Here is a 17,340-nt window from a genome sequence, read left to right on the forward strand (position 1 = left end):
TATTATTTAAATTCCCAAGCGAGGAGGTACCCGCGAGCCCGCTATCTGTTCGCCGGCCAAGAGAGGCCCGTAGTCCCCGATGATTGTTAACTAGTTTTTTCCAATACCTACAATTTTTGTCATCATTCAAATTCGGCAGAAATAACTTTCAATTACGGCATAAAAAAAAAAGTGGGGAACCAAGTTAGTCAATTTAAAGCATTCTGACTGATCTTTCAGGGCTCACGGAATATTGTTTTATGACTCCTAAACAACTAAATGAAATATTAGATTTTCTTAATTCATCATGAAAAAAACCATTCCATTTTTAATAATATTCATATTATAATTAATATTAGTTACGCTTCACAGAGGATAAAGATTATGGCTGAATACTGTTATATTGTACATCTACGTATGTTGCTGTACCATTTGTGTTCAATCTGTTGCTTCAAGGGGTAAAATATTGTTTCCCCTCCCATAAAAAGTTTTTTTGGGAGGAAAATGTGCACATTATTCTCTCCAAAAGAAACATACAACATACAGAAGAATTTTAATTTTTTTCCTTGAAAAATTCCAACATTTTTTGCTCAAATATTTGACGGCTTTTTGGTTTTCTCGTATGATTCCAACTTCAATCTGGTAGTCTGATAATGTTTTGAAGCCTCAATAACTCCTCGGGAGGAAACAGAAAGCGAGTGAGTCGTCAATGCAACGTTTCCATTTTTAATGAGTACAAATACCTGAGTCGCTGTACTACTTTGTGGCATACGTGCTAATTAGCTGCGGAAGAATCAATAAAGGCAAACGTGAGCATTCCCCTCCGATTCTGATGCTTATCGCAAAACGTCTGAAGAATCTGGCTCAGCTGATTAGACTAAAAAGCTATGACAGTGGTGAAATCTAGCACAAATTATAGGTCTCTTTCTGCTCATTTTAACGTGGCAACGTTGCAGTGATTTTTTTAGGAACACGGTGCACCTCCCACAGCCGGACCCCAGGGAATCCTTGTGGTCATTAAATGTGCTCCATATTTTTTTTTGTCCTAATTGAACGGCTCATGACTAATGACGGCTGTCATCGCAGCGATTCACTCCACTCACATTCACACTAATATGCCGAAGGGATTGTCCTCTCAAGTTTGCACAATGACAAAGCACAAAAAATTAGTTGCAAAGAAAAAAAGGCATAAATCCAATTTTATTGCATTATGAAAATTTCTTTTACAAATATACACATGTTCCCTTCAAATATATGAATTATGAACTAAATACTTTTTTCATTCATTGTCTTCCGCTTATCCGAGGTGCAGTAGCTTAAGCAGAGAGGCCCACACTTCTCTCTCCCCAGCCATATCATGCAGCTCTTCCTGGGGGATCCCGAGGCGTTCCCATGCCAGTTGGGAGACTTAGTCTTTCCAGCGTGTCCTGGGTCATCCTCGGGGCCTCCTCCCAGTGGGTCAGACCCACCAGGTTGATGTCCAGGTGGGATCCCGACAAGATTCCCGAGTCCCCTCATTTGGCTCCTCACAATTCGGAGAAGCCATTTCGTTTTCACATCGAGCACGGACTGCTTTCTGTCGCCAAATGAGCAGGTGCACTGGTGGCGATGCTGCAGACAGGTGTAATAAGGCCCCAAACCTGCTCGACAAGACTTGTGCTGACACCAAAATGAAGTATCGCCCGTTTTAAAGCACGAGCACCAGTCCACTAAAATGGGGCCCATTTTGTTCATATCTCAGAGAATTATCGAATAAGACAGGTGTGGCATGAGAGAAATTGTATGTAAGCTGTTAATTTTGTTAGTGCCTACATAAATTATGGTAGCGATTGATTGTCGTTTTTTTTTACATTATATGGGGAGCGGCGCGTGGCTATATTGTTGAGTAGAAAGCTGCAGATTGAGAGAAGTTAGTTATTTAGTAATTTCTCCTAAACAAATTGATCAATCTGACAATGTATTCATATTCATGAATTTGATTTTCCAGCTCAAATTATGCACGAGTCTTTGAGTGAAGAGTGGGCCTCAGTGCTCTTTTGAATACCGTGATATTTTTCAGTAATACACTGCAAACACAAAGATTTGTGTTCTGGCGAAATGTTTTTTTGTTTGACAGTCCATAACCGCAATACCAGGAAGGCAGTCAATGGCGATATTACGCGAGACCTTCCAAGAACTCATTCCTTGAGAAGAAAAAAACAATTGAAGCAGTGAGGCAAGGCTTTTCTTAAATGATTGAATGCCCAAAAAAATTAGTGATGGGTCAAAATGTGGGAAGGCGTCGAAGCGTGTGTTGAGCTGTCCAGGATGGAATTTCTGAAGCACGTACCGGAGCGTGATTCATTTTTGTGAAATGATGACGTATGAAGCCTCGCTGTCCCAAGATGACATCTCTTTAAAAAAGAAACACAAGTTCAACTTATTAGGCAGTTAATGTCAGGTATGACTCTCCATTTTGATACTCCTTTCGTCTGAGAGGTGCAGCTTGGGGAATAAAATAACGTACTTTTTAAATAGTATTTTTTTCATCAAATTAAATATTGATGCCTTTTGTGTTATGCTGTTTACTTTTGTCCACCTTCCAAATTAAATACAAGTCCACACTCTGCCTCCACACTCCTTATGGTGATCCTTTTGAAATAAATAAATAAATAAATAACAAAAACGGTGTCCAGTGGTTGACCGGTTTGGAAAATTGATAACTGAACCTCGCACACTATGCAAAAGTTTGCCCAGTCTAAACTCAAGTAATATTCCACAAAAGTGACTTTTACTTCTACCAAAGTTATTTTTCTATTGAGACGCTTGTACTTTTACTCACATAACACTTGAACTTTGTACAAGACTGCATAAGAATTGGAGTCCAGAAAGAAAATAAAGGCATTCCGGCCTCAATGCTGATTTGGCCTTTGCAGTGGAATAAAATAAGAAAGTTGAAAATAATTCAAGCAGCTGCCTTGAGCCTGCACAAGATGAGAAATAATGAGCAAATAGTAACAATAAAAGTGGAATAACAGCAGGATTAGCAATGGCCTCACAGGCCGCTGCCCGGCGCGCGTTATTATTTACAAGGCCTGGAGCAGACGCCACTGCAGATATTAATAATATTGTGCGAGCAATAAGGATAAGCAAGGAAAAAAAAAACTGTAGGCACCGCCCGCGTGGCCTGCGCTTTCCCACGTGGAATGTGTGCGGGAAGCAGTGGAGCATCATGGGTAGTCATTAGTGAGCCGCAGGGTCTTGTTGTTTACGGCTCCTTCATCAAGTTTGTGTGTGCCGAAAACAGATAACCAGGCGGAAGATGACGGTGACTTGCAAAAAGAAAGATTCTTGCAGGAACCACTCAGTTGCTGCTCAACTGCGGTGTCTTTGGCAGGCTTATGCTCTCTTAGGAGTTCTGATGCGGTTTTGGGTGGTCTTTGGAGGTCTCAGGTGGTTTTAGGTGGTTAAGTGTGGCCTAAGTTGGGTCACGTGGTCCCAGGCAGTCTTGTGTAGTCTTCGGTATTCTCACGTGGTTTCAGATGTTCTCATGTGCTTTTGCGTTTGCTCACGAGTGTTCCCTTTCCAAGTGGTCTCATCTCCAAGGCAGTCTTAGGTGGATTTCTCCTCATCTGGACTGAAATGCTCTCATATGGTCTCTGTATATAGCCATTATCTGTATAAGTTAAAAAATGCTTTTTAGTGGATATGATGCATCATGATATTAATACTGCACTTAGATTGTTTTGGACAATCATTTGAAAGCCGCCAAAAAAAAGGTAGCCCTCCAATGGCTTGAAAAGAAAGTCTGGGATTTAAGTATTTTCTATTGATCTGCGCTGTGTTAAAGAGCATTCAACTCTGTGACATCTTCAGCCTCCATAGGACGCTGAATGCAGCATTTAGTCATGGTTGCACACCTGTATTTTTTTAACCCCCACAAAGTCAAAGTCAGTAGTTCACCGGCTGGAGGGCCCCCCAGGGGTCACGCGCACCTTGCTGGTGGCAGCGGGGCTAATGAAGGGTGGAGGTGGGCTTGAAATGTGAGTGACCAGTGGGCTTTGCAACCAACAGAAAATGTAACGCAGTGGTACCTGTGAGGAATGCTCTGTTTTCAGCATGTAGTTGGCTGCAAGAGGCACTTGAGTGCATCAGTCAGCCAAGACAGGTGCAACATTGTTTTTTGGATGTGCAAGGAAACTGAGTTACTGGAAACAACCCGCACAAGTACGGGAGAACATGCAAACCCCACGCAGGAAGGCTAGAGCACTTATTCGAGCCATGAATCTCGAATCTGTGAAGTCGATTTAAAAAAAAAAAAAAGTGAAAATATGCTGCTTTTGAGATAAAAATATCCTCACTGTCCATCAAAAAAGTGTTGATAGTCAATTAATTGTGATATACAGTAGAAAGACCATCCATTCTCTGTACTACTGAATTTAACATTATATGTTTTAACAGAAAAATATTGGCGTTGTGATATAGCGCAACAGAGCCATGAAGCTCAAACTTGAGCTCTGGTGACTCCTGTTGCCACTGATCATGCTTGGGATATTTTCAACAACTTAATTAGAGTCCACCGTTTTTAAGTCAGTTAACTGGGCAGGACCTGTCTGTAGAATGTCCCGCACTTGACAGTGTCATCATGTCTGTCTCGTCACAGACCAAACCAACAAAATGGTTTGCAGTTAGACAGCAAAATATCTGCTGCTCTTAAAATCTCAACGAGCCGACTGGTGAAAAGGTCCAAAGGTTGATATGCCAAGTACACCAATGTGTACGTGTGATTTCTTCACTATAGGACAAGTTGTTTTTTAAAGGACAGAATTACTCTCAAACGGCAGTTAAGTATGGCTTTCTTGTAGGTCTACACATAATCAATATGCCGACCAAAATTCCTGTTGGTAAGGGCCTCAATATTCCAAAACAGTTCTGTAATTGAATGTATTTTGCCATTTATTTTCACCTCAGAACAAAGCAGATTTCTCAAAAAGGCTACTAGTAATATTAACCATAATTCAAATGAGTTCTTGACCGAGCGGCAACACTCTTATTAGCTAGACACTTGACAGTGACTCATTTATTTGACATTTGCGACAATGACTGTCATTTTGTAATTTACACTCTGCGACAACAACAAAAGACGGAGGCTTCTAAGCATTCTTCTAAGCGGTATTCCCATCCAAAAGTCTACCAATAATCATTCCTTTGATGAGAAAATCTTGGCCGTCAAGAGGGTAATGGACCAATAGCTGTGTCGTTGTCGAATTTACTGTATTAGATCAAAGCAGACGTATAATCCATTCAAATAAAAATTTTCCTGGATCCAGATGATTTTGTTTCGTGCAACCATTTGACAAAATAAAATTGAAGAAACTCAACAAATACTTTTTTCAGTACAGAATTGCTTCAACATGATTAACCAAATAACCAAAGACGAGCACTTTACCCTATATTTACCTTTACCCTATATCGAGGGTCCGTCCCCTCTGTGACCTGGTCACCTTTCCGCCCTGACACTTTCGAGCTCTCTGTTGAGTGTTCATCACAAGTTGACTACATTAGACAGTATGGGGAATATCGTAGATTTTTCCCGATCAAAAATAAATATGCACATTTGCATTTCATACAAAGGAAATTGTCCCCATGCTGCATTGACATGTTCGCAGTATTCTCCGATATGTCTTCATACATGTTAACCAGTCTATCAAATGTATATTTCTGAGCCTTGTGTGTTGTGATCACCATGGGCAATTTGTTTAGGGGCAGTTCCTCCTCATGTGTGTCGGAGGTGACGAATTGTCAACAGCATTCATCGCCACTTTTTCGTTCTTTTCAGGAACACCGTCAGCAATGAATCATACGGTGATGAGGACCAGGATTAGTTGTCATTCTTGGATTTGAATGTGACGGTAACCTTAGCATGGTTGTCCTCTTTATCAGTGGATTCCTCATCATTAGTTATTTCTTGTCCTGGATTCTATTCAGTGACATCTTGAGTTTCTGGCACTTCTACGTCTAATTCATCCTCACTGTCATTTTCCTGGACTCGCCCCTCCTCCTCATCAGTGCAGTAACCACGGAATATGCATCAAGAACTTCACTTACGGCTTATTGATCTAGCAAAGCGCTTTGAAAGCCCATTAACCATGATGCTGCCGCAAAACAACCTGTGTGCAAAGTCTCAAAAAGTAAAAGAAAAAGTAAAGTATAATAAACTTTCGGATGAATTATTGGTGTGTTGTGTGTTAGTGGGATTACAATTCGATTCAATATAGTACGACTCAGTTCGAGGGGTTATGATGCAATGACTTTTGGTGACATTTTACATGCAGTACATTTGAATGAACTGAGCTGTAAATGTGCTAATTCCGTCAAAAATATCACTCTCCAATAAAAAGTGATTCGATACATATCTCAATATGTTTGATTCAACATGATTCAATACACTGGCATATTTTAAATGAAAAAAATATTTTACGGTTCAAAATGTTTTGTTACACCCCTGTAATTAACCCTTACTTACCTTATTAATCACTAAACCTTTTTTCAATAATGAAAATAAACAAAATGACTTGCATTGTATTATTGATGATTAAACAGCGGGTCAAATTGACCCATGATAATATATTGGCAAAAAAACATTTTTTTTTCTAAATTACTGTATTTCCACCACCATAAGACGCACCACATTAAAAGGCGTCGATTCAGTTATGGGTGCTATTTTGTTATTTCACATATACATACGGCACACCGTAATATGGGGCGCAGGCTTGTTAAAACATAAAACCTGAACTTAGCATTCAGGCATGCTAAAACAGAAGCTAGCATGCATGCTAGAGTACGTTTTTAAAAAGGCAGTGGGAGCAAAACTGAGTTTGGTTGTACTTTTTTTAAGTATTTAACAATGTACTCGTGTTATTTTTTGATTAATCTTCATCCACAAATTTATCCAAGTCCTCTTCCTCTACATCCAAAATGAACAGCTGGGCAAGTCCTTCATCGAAGACGACAGGTTCCCTCTCGTCATTTTCAGAGTCAGCTTCGCTGCCGCCCGGACCATCGGCTATTGTGAAAGCTCGAGCAAGTGTTATAATATATATCAACGAGGAGAAATTAAACGGCTTGAAACCACTGTTTTGATTAAATGTATACTATTTGTCAAACTGCTGCCTATTGTGAAACTGGTTGAATTTTGTTTACTGCCATTGTTCAGCACTTGCATCTCATGTTTGTGTGCAGATGTCAAAGCAAAGAACATTTTGCGTTTGTCCGTTTTTTTTTTTTAAATGAACAAATGAATAATTATATAATAAAAATAAAGTCAAAATGAGGACAGGAGCATAATCCACTTTTTTGTTTGGTACTTAAAACAACAACAAAAAAAAATCTAGAGAACAAAATGAGCAGTGATGGCCACTTCAAACCAAAATGGCAACCTTCCAGTGCCTGCAAGTGCCATGTTGCTAAGGGAAACTGGCTGTAATTGTAGGGGTTAATTTGTCCCACCGTGTTATAGGAAGGTTATTAAATAACTGAGTGCACATTGCCTAAGTGATAAACACTCAGATAGCTATGAAGTCACCACAGGCTCCCATCACCTTGGGAATTGATACAACTTTTCCCAAAATATTCTGTTTACATGTAAGGAAATGTTGTAGGGTCTTTTTATTTTTATTTATTTATTTATTTTCATGCATGTATTGCACACTTCTCTGATTTGACTCGATCCCAACTTTCCGTATCGAGGCGGTGTGGATGGCTCCCTGGGGAGCCGCTTACTCTTGCACGAGAGGCGCAAAGAGAATGAAGATGTGGTAACAAAGAAGCCTAAAGTTTGACGGCGGGAGGTTAGAAGAAGAAATCCAGTGGGAGGAATGAAACGATCTGCTCGACGTCACGTGTGCTTGTAAATATTAACGGCCTCGAGGAACGCGGCATAAGTCAGGAGTTAGGTCGCATTTGTACAACTTCGACTACGTTTTGGCGCATGGCGGCTTGTCCATGACAACTTTTCAGCGCCTGACGGAAGGAAACAATCTCTTGTATAACTAATGCAAGGAGTGACTTGCATCTTTTCTCAGTCAGAGGTCACCTCAGAAAGATTTGGCACAGTTTCTTCTGCCACCCATTTTAGAACATGACCATTTACTAGTTATCAATAAACTTAAGACAAATCTAGCAGTATTTGGAAAAAGCAAACAACCAAGTACGAGTCCAAATTGTAGGTGTAAACGTAGAGATGGTGGAGGGGATCGAAATTCCTTGGGGTCATTGTTGACGGTAAATCTGTTGGAAGCCTCACATTAAATATATAAAACCTCAAATTTATAGTCTTACTATCCTGTCTGAAGTAAAACAAAACTATACAACTAATCTATAAAGCAAAACATGAATTGTTGCCAGGTAATATCCAAAATGTTTTCATAAAGAGAAGGAGGCTATAATCCAAGGGGAATACATAATTTAAAGCCAAAGTATTCGTGAACAACAATGAAAAGTTTTGTGTATATGTGGAGCAAAACTTTGGAATAGACTGAATACTGACCAACAACAATGCCTACACATACACCATTTTAAAAAGATTTTTTATATATATATATATATATATATATTTATATATATATATATAGAGAGAGATAGATAGATGCAAAATTATTAATTAATATAATTCATGTGTTTGATGTGTGTATGTTATTAACAAAATATTAAAGGGAATTGAAACTGGACACTTTCAATGCTATACTATGCAATTTTGCAATGGAAACGTGGCGATTAAAGTTCCCTGCTGGAAGGTCTCCGCAGTGACCTCATGAAGGATGAGGCAAGCATAAGAAGCACCATAAAGGTTCCTCACGCCGTCAGCATTTTGGCACATTAATGCTTAATCTCTTTTTACATTATAATTTATCTCTCCCTTGGTGGACCATATAAGGTATGGAACCCCTCTTTCTCCTCTCATGTGGCGGACGATATTTCAATGTGGACCTATTAAAACGAGTTCCATAGTTCTATTTCACATTTATTTCAATGACCTTGACAGAGTGAGCTCAAAATCAATAGACACCTCCCAGTCTCTTGCCACGACTGCTACGGAATAAAAGCTGTTTATTTGACGAAGGATTACTGAGCTTTATCGCACACAAAACAATGGCCATAAAAGGTGAAGCGCAGATTTAATTTATCTCCACCTTCTTGATCATTTCATCTGTAGATCAACACCACGGGGCAGCAAGGTTTCATATATGGGCGACTGCACAGATGACTGACACTTCATTTCACCCTCGTATGTTTGCTTCTCAGGAACAGCAATAATGCGTGTGGTGTCAGAAATAAAAAAAAATATATGTCACAATAAAAAATATTTAAAATGGAGTAATTGCTTGATAATCAATACAAAGGTATGGTGAAATTTGTTTTTGTTGACTTTTTTGAAAAATTAAATTTTTTCATGTTTTTCCCCGTGCAGACCTTGTGTGCTCGTTTGGTTTTCGTCTGCATTTCCTTTTTTGATCAACCTTGTTGCTTGTGTCTACTTATCAGTTCCTTCTATCCGCTCGTTTCTTGTCATGGTGTGCCTAGCCGACTTTTGAAGAATCTGCTAAAGTACTGCTTGTAAGCAGTTCAGTTGAGTTAACTGCCACCAAACAGTGCTCATATCTGAAAACTTTCCTCACAAGTTAAAAGCAAATAAATAAATAAATAATTCCTTATTTTGTAACTTATTTATTTCCATTGTGTTTGTTTCCATCCTGCAAGGTGGCAGTTGACGTTTTGAAACTGAATTATTTTCTTTTTCCAGAATAACTCCTTATTGTACAACTTCGGGGGCATGGTAAAACTCCAGAGTATGGAAACGAGTGATGGAAAATTGGTTCACATTGACAGATAGGACACATCAAAGTGTCAAAAGGAATCCGAGGAAGATGGGAGGCATCCGGTCGTTTCATAGAACTGGTGTCTCAAAGGTCATTTCACTATTTTTGGCACTTAAAACGAGCGGTGGAGCGTTTTTTTTTTTTTTTTTTCTGCCTCAACCGTTGAGCTGAATCCATCACCAATGGTTGTCACTCACAGCATGTCAATCCGCTCAAAATAGACGAGAGGAATGAGATGATGGCAGTTGACAAGCTGAGGCTCAACTGTATATACAGTACTGGTTTATACTGTACCCTTGCCCATATTATTTCAATGAAATAATTTTGTCTTTAAATAAGCCGTTTTGCATGACAGTTTGCATTTTGAGCATCATCAATAAGGACTGGGCAACATGGCTACAGTGACGCTGGTGCGCACCACTCAAACACGTTACATTTCCATACTGATTCCTTCATTTCTACCCCTTTTGATACACACACACCGGGCACCGCGTCAATCCCACGTCATTTACAGTTTCAGTAGCGCGGCCGTGGGTGCACACTTAGTTGTTTTACTGTGATTTGAAGCATACATTGACTCTCAAACACTCGAGACGCTTTTTATTTGAATTTACAATACGAATTAAATGGGGATAAAAGGCCTCTGCGCTAAAATAAAAGTAAATAGGGGACAAATTGTGTCAGCTGATGCCCAAGGGAAGGGGCTAAGCAGTTAAGGTTGAACTCCTCCGTCTTTTTGTAAATGTCTACATATTTTTTTTTTTAAATTACTATTTTTGACGGGCAGCATGGTGTCTGACTGGTTAGCACGTTGGCCTCACAGTGCAGAGATTGTGGGTTTGCTTCCGGCTCCGGCCTCCCTGTTTGGAGTTAGCATGTTCTCCCCGCATCTGCGTGGGTTTTCTCCAGGAACTCCGGTTTCCTCCCACATTCCAAAAACATGCATGGCAGGTTGATTGGAAACTCTAAATTGCCCCTAGGTATGAGTGTGAGTACGGATGGTTGTTCTATGTGTGCCCTGTGATTGGCAGGAAAGTAGTTACCCCTGCGACCCTTGTGAAGAGAAGCGGTTAAGATAATAGAAGGATGGATGGACTATTTTTGACTTTTTTGGAGTATTTTTGTAACTTTTTTTTCTTGGTAAATTTTCACTGTGTTGCACTTTGGGTGATTTGCATAATAAACTACACTGGTGCATAAATTGTGACGAGGCCATTGATTTGGTAGGAGATCGAATAGGATCCGTGACATAGCCATTTTTTTATATATGCTGTGCAGAAAATGGAGGGATGAACTTTGGAAAAACTCGGAGCATCGGACTTCCAGCGATGAAGCGAACCTTCCACCTAAATTGGCCATTTAGAGCGCCTCATTTTCAGATAGGCGGTGGAGGACGTGAACTTGTGGGGAAAAAAAGGAAATAAAGCTAAGCTTCATAGATGTAAATTTGGTACCTATGAACAATTCTGCTGACGGAAAGCCTCTCAGAAGGCATTGTGTTCATATCTTGGGGACTTATCAAAGAAAGCAAATCTGGCATGAGAGAAAATACATTTAAGAGGCTCATTGTCTCATTCTCTAATAAATCAAACATGCACAGTATAATCCTTGTGATATTTTCAGAGGTTGAATTGGGCATAAACTGAGATGTCCACATACATTTAGGTGTATGTTCAATGATTATGAATAGAAACATATTGTCTGGTTCCTTCTGTGACTCCTACTTAGACATGGGGACAGGTGGGGTTGCTGAATGGAAAGGGGTTACTTTGAGACTACTTAGTTATTTTCTGAATTCTCCAAAAACAAATTTATCAAATTAAAAAGTCCAAGATATATAATTTTCCTGATTTAAAAAAATTATCTAAACTGAAAAATGGACCATCCGGGGTGGATGAGCCCTTTGATTCAAATAGTTTTTTTTTTTTAATTACAACCCTAAAATACATTCTTCTTGTTTCTATTTTTACTGCAACCATTTAAGACTCACGATATGATATTGCAATATTTTTACAGATTATATCCCTGAAGGCACCTTCGAAGACCAATGCACCTGCAAAGCAGTGCAGCTGTCCTGGCGTGCCGCCCTGTTGAGCTACGCCAAGAAGACGTTGTTGTTTCCGCAGCTTTTGGCGAACACAGTGATGCTTGTTGTGCTGTGCCGTACCGTGGAATTCAGAGACATGCACCGGATACAAACGCAAGCACAGAGGGAATACTGTAAGCAACAAGAAGTAATATCAGGGAACTGTAAGCATTGTTCAAATCATTGTACTGCCATATGGAAACAGCATCATGCAGCATAACAAAGGGAAAAAAGATTACACAATATTAGATATGATATATTAGTTACGTGACCAGTTTTAGGGTAGACTCAAACTAGGCCCAATTGCACCTTGCTGGATTCATCGCTCTAAATACCCCTCAGCTTCCATTAGGGCAAACCTAGGGGCCGCTTGGCACCGCCTGTGCCCGGGGAAGGTGCTCCTATTCGGGCCAAGTGTGACACACGCCCGCCCTCCTCCTCCGGAGCTTCCATTAGGGCAAACTTAGGGGCCGCTTGGCACCGCCCGTGCCCGGGGATGGTGCTCCTATTCGGCTTAAGTGTGACAGACGCCCGCCCTCCTCCTCCGGAGCTTCCATTAGGGTAAACTTAGGGGCCGATTGGCACCGCCCGTGCCCGGGGAAGGTGCTCCTCTCCGGGCTAAGTGTGACAGATGCCGGCCTATTACCCCCGGAGCGATGGAGCTGGGGGGCGCTCGCTCCCCGCCTCGTGTCCGGGGAAGGTGCTCCTCTCCGGGCTAAGTGTGACACTTCCTAAATACTGATTTTGTGACCCCCCCCGCCCATCCATTCTGTTTACCTCCATTGTGCAAGGTGGTAGTTATCATGATTAACTGGTGGGACGAGCAATCGTATTAATTAGGACACGGACAATGCATGTGCTTTTGCGTGAGCCTTTTGTTTTTTTTTACTCTGGATTTTCTTTTTCAACTGTGCAAGTCCATGGTTCTCATAAATAGCCGGCGAGAGGAGTAATTTTGTTGATTATTTCTATTATTTCAGTTTATTTCCATTGAACATTTTCACATGATTATTCATCTCATTATTGACATGGTTTAATTGTATCGTGCAAAATGCACATAAGAAAGGCTGGGTGGTAGCAAAGTTTAGTTCTGCCGTTTTTTTTCGGTGTCTCCCCTAAAAAGGTAACACTTCCTTTCTTCTGACAGTGCACTTTAGTTAACTGACATAAATGAAAATGAAATATTACCTAGATGTGTATTTCAAATATGTGTTAAATATGTTTCACAAGTTTTAGAAGTTCCGGGAATTATTCAGTGCCAATAATGCTGCAATTCTGGAAGAGAATGCTAAACAACTTGTTAATCTTCAGAGACAGCTGGTTGAAGATGCAGTGGCTTTGTGTGAACTCCAATAATTACAATCTGCTCAACAGGTAAAAGAGAATTCAAGCAAAGGAGGATATTAACAAACGCCTCGACCAAAGCCGCAGACGAAAGCAACTAAAGGCGGATGTGGAAGTAGCTAAACTACTCAGGTCAATGCTCAACACTATCAGCACCATATCGAGTCCCCATCTGCCACTTCCACCGGCTGCACCTGCGCCAGGCAGCTTTGCACTTCCTCACTCCAACTCAAGACCAACTATGGTCAAGCCACAACTGTCATCAGTCCAAGCAGCTACCGCAGCTCAGTTGCTACCGACAGCAGCAGCAATGATCCACGGCGAAGAATGTTTTGGAATTCGAGGAAGTGGATTTTGCCAACAACGAACCAACAGAAGCGTGTGATGTCAAAGCCTGCATAAATGAGCCGATCAGGATATCGGTGCCGGGAACACAAAAAGAATGTGAAAGTTTTGTCTGTGACAAAGGCACTGAGGAGCCGGAATGACAGACGACACAATACCACACAAAGCAAATTGGAAATATAGGCTGTCTTTATATGCTTGAGCTACCTCAACTCGGTAGCACAACTGTTTGCCGTGCCGTGCGTGTGGTATTCCTAACAATGTGTCGGCCGTATATGAAATGTTACAACACGGCGGCAATCCTGAGCTGCATTTTCCATGCATGGAAATTTTAGATGTGTCATATGCATAGTAAAAAAATACCAGCAGCTTGTGTTTTGCCATTTTGGATGACACTTGACTAAAATATGCCACAGACAAATGCTTTGTTGTGTTGGGCAGCTTGGCATGTGGGCAGAATATATACGTATTACACTAGAGGTTCTAGAGGACTCCAAAAAAAAACTTTTCAAACTTTTGTTTCTGACATTTTAAGGAGTTAAGCCATCCCCAGTGGAGAATTGGACCCAACTTTTGGTCCAAACATCCAGACCTGTGGCCAACTAGTTCCAAGCAAGTTTTATCTTCATCGTAGCAGCCACAGAGCTGCCGAGTCTCCTAGATGGGGCATGCTATTCAATACAATACAAATGCATGACTACAAGGTACCTCCACTTAGACCACTTTGAAATCTTAGACCAACGCCTTCCTGCTCTGCATTCGCCACTTCATAGCCCGTTGAGGGACGCCATTTGAAATTCTCTGTGATTATGGCAGGAACTTCACTGTTGGTAGCCCCGAACCCCGAGAGGCTTTCCCGGCAGTGAGCTCTCAACTTCAGTCACATCTATAAGAACAGAAGATGCAGTTGCAGTTTAATCTTCCGGCTGCTCTGCATTTCGGGGGGGATGGGGGAGGGAGGTGAAGTCGTTTAAGGCTACCCTGAGAGACATCTTGAAAGCGCAATTCATTCCGGAGACAGTTGTGCGCACCCTACTCATTGAAGTGGAAGGAATCCTCAATGCCAAGCAAGCTACTTGGGTTGTATTGTGTACATCAACGGACATCGCCAATTCTGACCCCGTACTGCCAAATATTATTTGTCCGCCAGTACCAGTCTGTAAGATCATCCCAAGTGGCAGTTCAAGGAGCTCAATGTTGGTCAGGTGGTCCTCGTCATTTCCAAGAGCATCCTGGCCAGTGGGCGCCGTGACAGAGACCTTCCCTGGTCCAGATCGTCGAGCAGGTAAGGCTGCTGCTAAGGTCCCATCTGATTATCCATTGCGTTCCTCTTCCTCTGTTGAGCCAAGAAGATAGCATAGCACAGTCTTCCTGAGGATGGACAATTATCCTCACAGACTGTGTCAGAAAGACTAGGGAGAACCAAAGTGTAATTTTTGACGTTTCGAGTCAGTGCAGTGAAGCGAAAAAGACGAGAGCCAAAAATAATCCACAGTCATGCCAACGCTGGGATTTCAAAAATGCTTGTCGTTTAGTCACACTTACGAGAAAACTATAACGGGCCCGCTTAATCACAAATGAACAGCGGAATCATCCACACTTCACCTCGCGTCACAAAAATGACTCGTGTAGATGAGAAAAACAGAGAGACTGCGACATACTTCTTCTTTTCCAAGTCTAGCCACTAACTGACGGGAAGTCAGGGCGGCCATACCCGTCACATCACTTGTCATTTTCATAAAGGGCCCTTATATCTTCCTTCCTTCTTCTTTTTTGTGTGTCTCCTAAAAAGGTAACACTTCCTTTCTTCTGGCAGCGCCCCTTGGTGTGCATTAACTGAGATAAAGTAAGTACTCTGGGTGTGCAAAACATTACCTACTTATGTATTTCTTTCTAGGCGTCATCACAAGTTCCAAAAAGTTTCAGAAATCAGTCCGGGCCAAATACAGAACATGAACACATTTGAAAAGGATCAGGGTCCTTATAACGCCACCAATGAAGTGCATTGCACCACACAATGCATTCTGGGGACGGTCAATGTGCAAATTAGGTACCTGTGACATATCTGTGCCTACGGCGACATTAAAACACTACAGGCGAAGTGTCACTGCCTTCTATGTTTGCCAATGTTACAAAAACAAATTATTCCAATTGATGGCTGGCACCAACGTCTGTGAGCTGGGCTGCTGCTTATTATGGCAATTGAAGCACTTTTAGCGCTACAGTAATTCACATGACATAGTTTTATTTTTCTTACGGTAAAGACCAATCCGCCGTCGGCCATCGGTTTGGTGTAGTGCGAAAAGTCGTCGAATCAGTGCACTGGTCAAGTACGGGAAGTTACGAAAGCGCAAAAACTGTGAAAAGAACTCAATAACTAAATGTATGATGGGTGGAGAGAAAAGCACAAAGAGAAATGAATCACTCTCATTCAAGAAAGACTGCTGTTATTCGACATCACCGTGAAAGCCTACGCATTGATTATCGCCACCGATGGCATGGAGAGGTGCTACTTCTCACCCATGCGCAGAAGGTAGTAGTTGCCGTGTGTACTTTTGTCATTTTCCTTTCCAACGTGCTGACTTCAAGGCCGACGTGACAATTGGTCACAACGGCCGACGTCGGATTGGCGTGTAGCCAAAAACGAATCGGTTCAGAGACACTTCAAATGGGCGCTAAAAAACAGCACACGCACTCACGAATGTTCCGCGCCAACTGAGGTCTATTCATCGTTGTTGTTTGTCACATATGGAGGGAGCTGTCAGCGCACTGATCAAACCCAAACACGACAACACACGAGCGCCAATCACGAGCGCACGTTCCCCGTCACAGAGGGAAGTGACAGCTGTCGGATGAGCGCTTCAAAGCGATGTCGCGATAAACATTTGTATTTAGAGCAGGAAGTGAACCTCTGTGTGTTTTTGACATTACCTACGACGACACACATCGAAAAGCAAGGTGGGAGGAGGTTGTGCTTTTGTTTTTATTTGACAGCGCATCTGCCATGTACAATAGAAATGAACACGACAACCAGAAATAATTCAGACATTTACTGTACTATAAAACAGATATTTCTCACAAAATCTTATAAAGAATGCTGGCTCTTATGCCAGTTATTCATAACCACCATCTTGCACAATAGAAATAAGAAGAACAATGAAAAATTACCCGTAGACATTTTACTAAAAAGAACACACAATATTTTTAAGCGTTCAAAAAGGCCATAAAGGAAGCCTAACTGCTACATTGCACAATGTAAAGAAAATCTATCCATCCATTATCTGTACCGCTTCTCCTCATAACGGTTGCGGGGGGTGCTGGAGCCTATCCCAGCTACCTTCGGGCAGTAGGTAGGGGACACCCTGAGCTGGTTGCCAGCCAATTGCAGGGCACACAAAGACGAACAACCACCCGCGCTCACACTCATACCTAAGGGCAATTTCGAGTGTCCAATCAACCTGCCATGCATGTTTTTTGGAATATGGGAGGAAACCGGAGTACCCGGAGGAAACCCATGCAGGCACAGGCAGAACATGCAAACTCCACACAGGAAGGCTGGAGCCGGAATCTAACCCACGACCTCACCACAGCCAGGCCATCGTGCTATCCATTCGTCCATCGTGCCCATGTAACATGACACTACCCAAGTGTAGAAATAATATTAGCATTAACTGTAGCAAAGTAGAATTAAATGTTTTTCACCATTTCACTCTTCGTGCTTTTTGGGCG

This window comes from Idiotropiscis lumnitzeri, chromosome 4, assembly GCF_059441095.1.
Source record: "Idiotropiscis lumnitzeri isolate Australia: NSW breed Sydney's pygmy pipehorse chromosome 4, RoL_Ilum_1.0, whole genome shotgun sequence".
Taxonomy (NCBI): Eukaryota; Metazoa; Chordata; class Actinopteri; order Syngnathiformes; family Syngnathidae; genus Idiotropiscis; species Idiotropiscis lumnitzeri.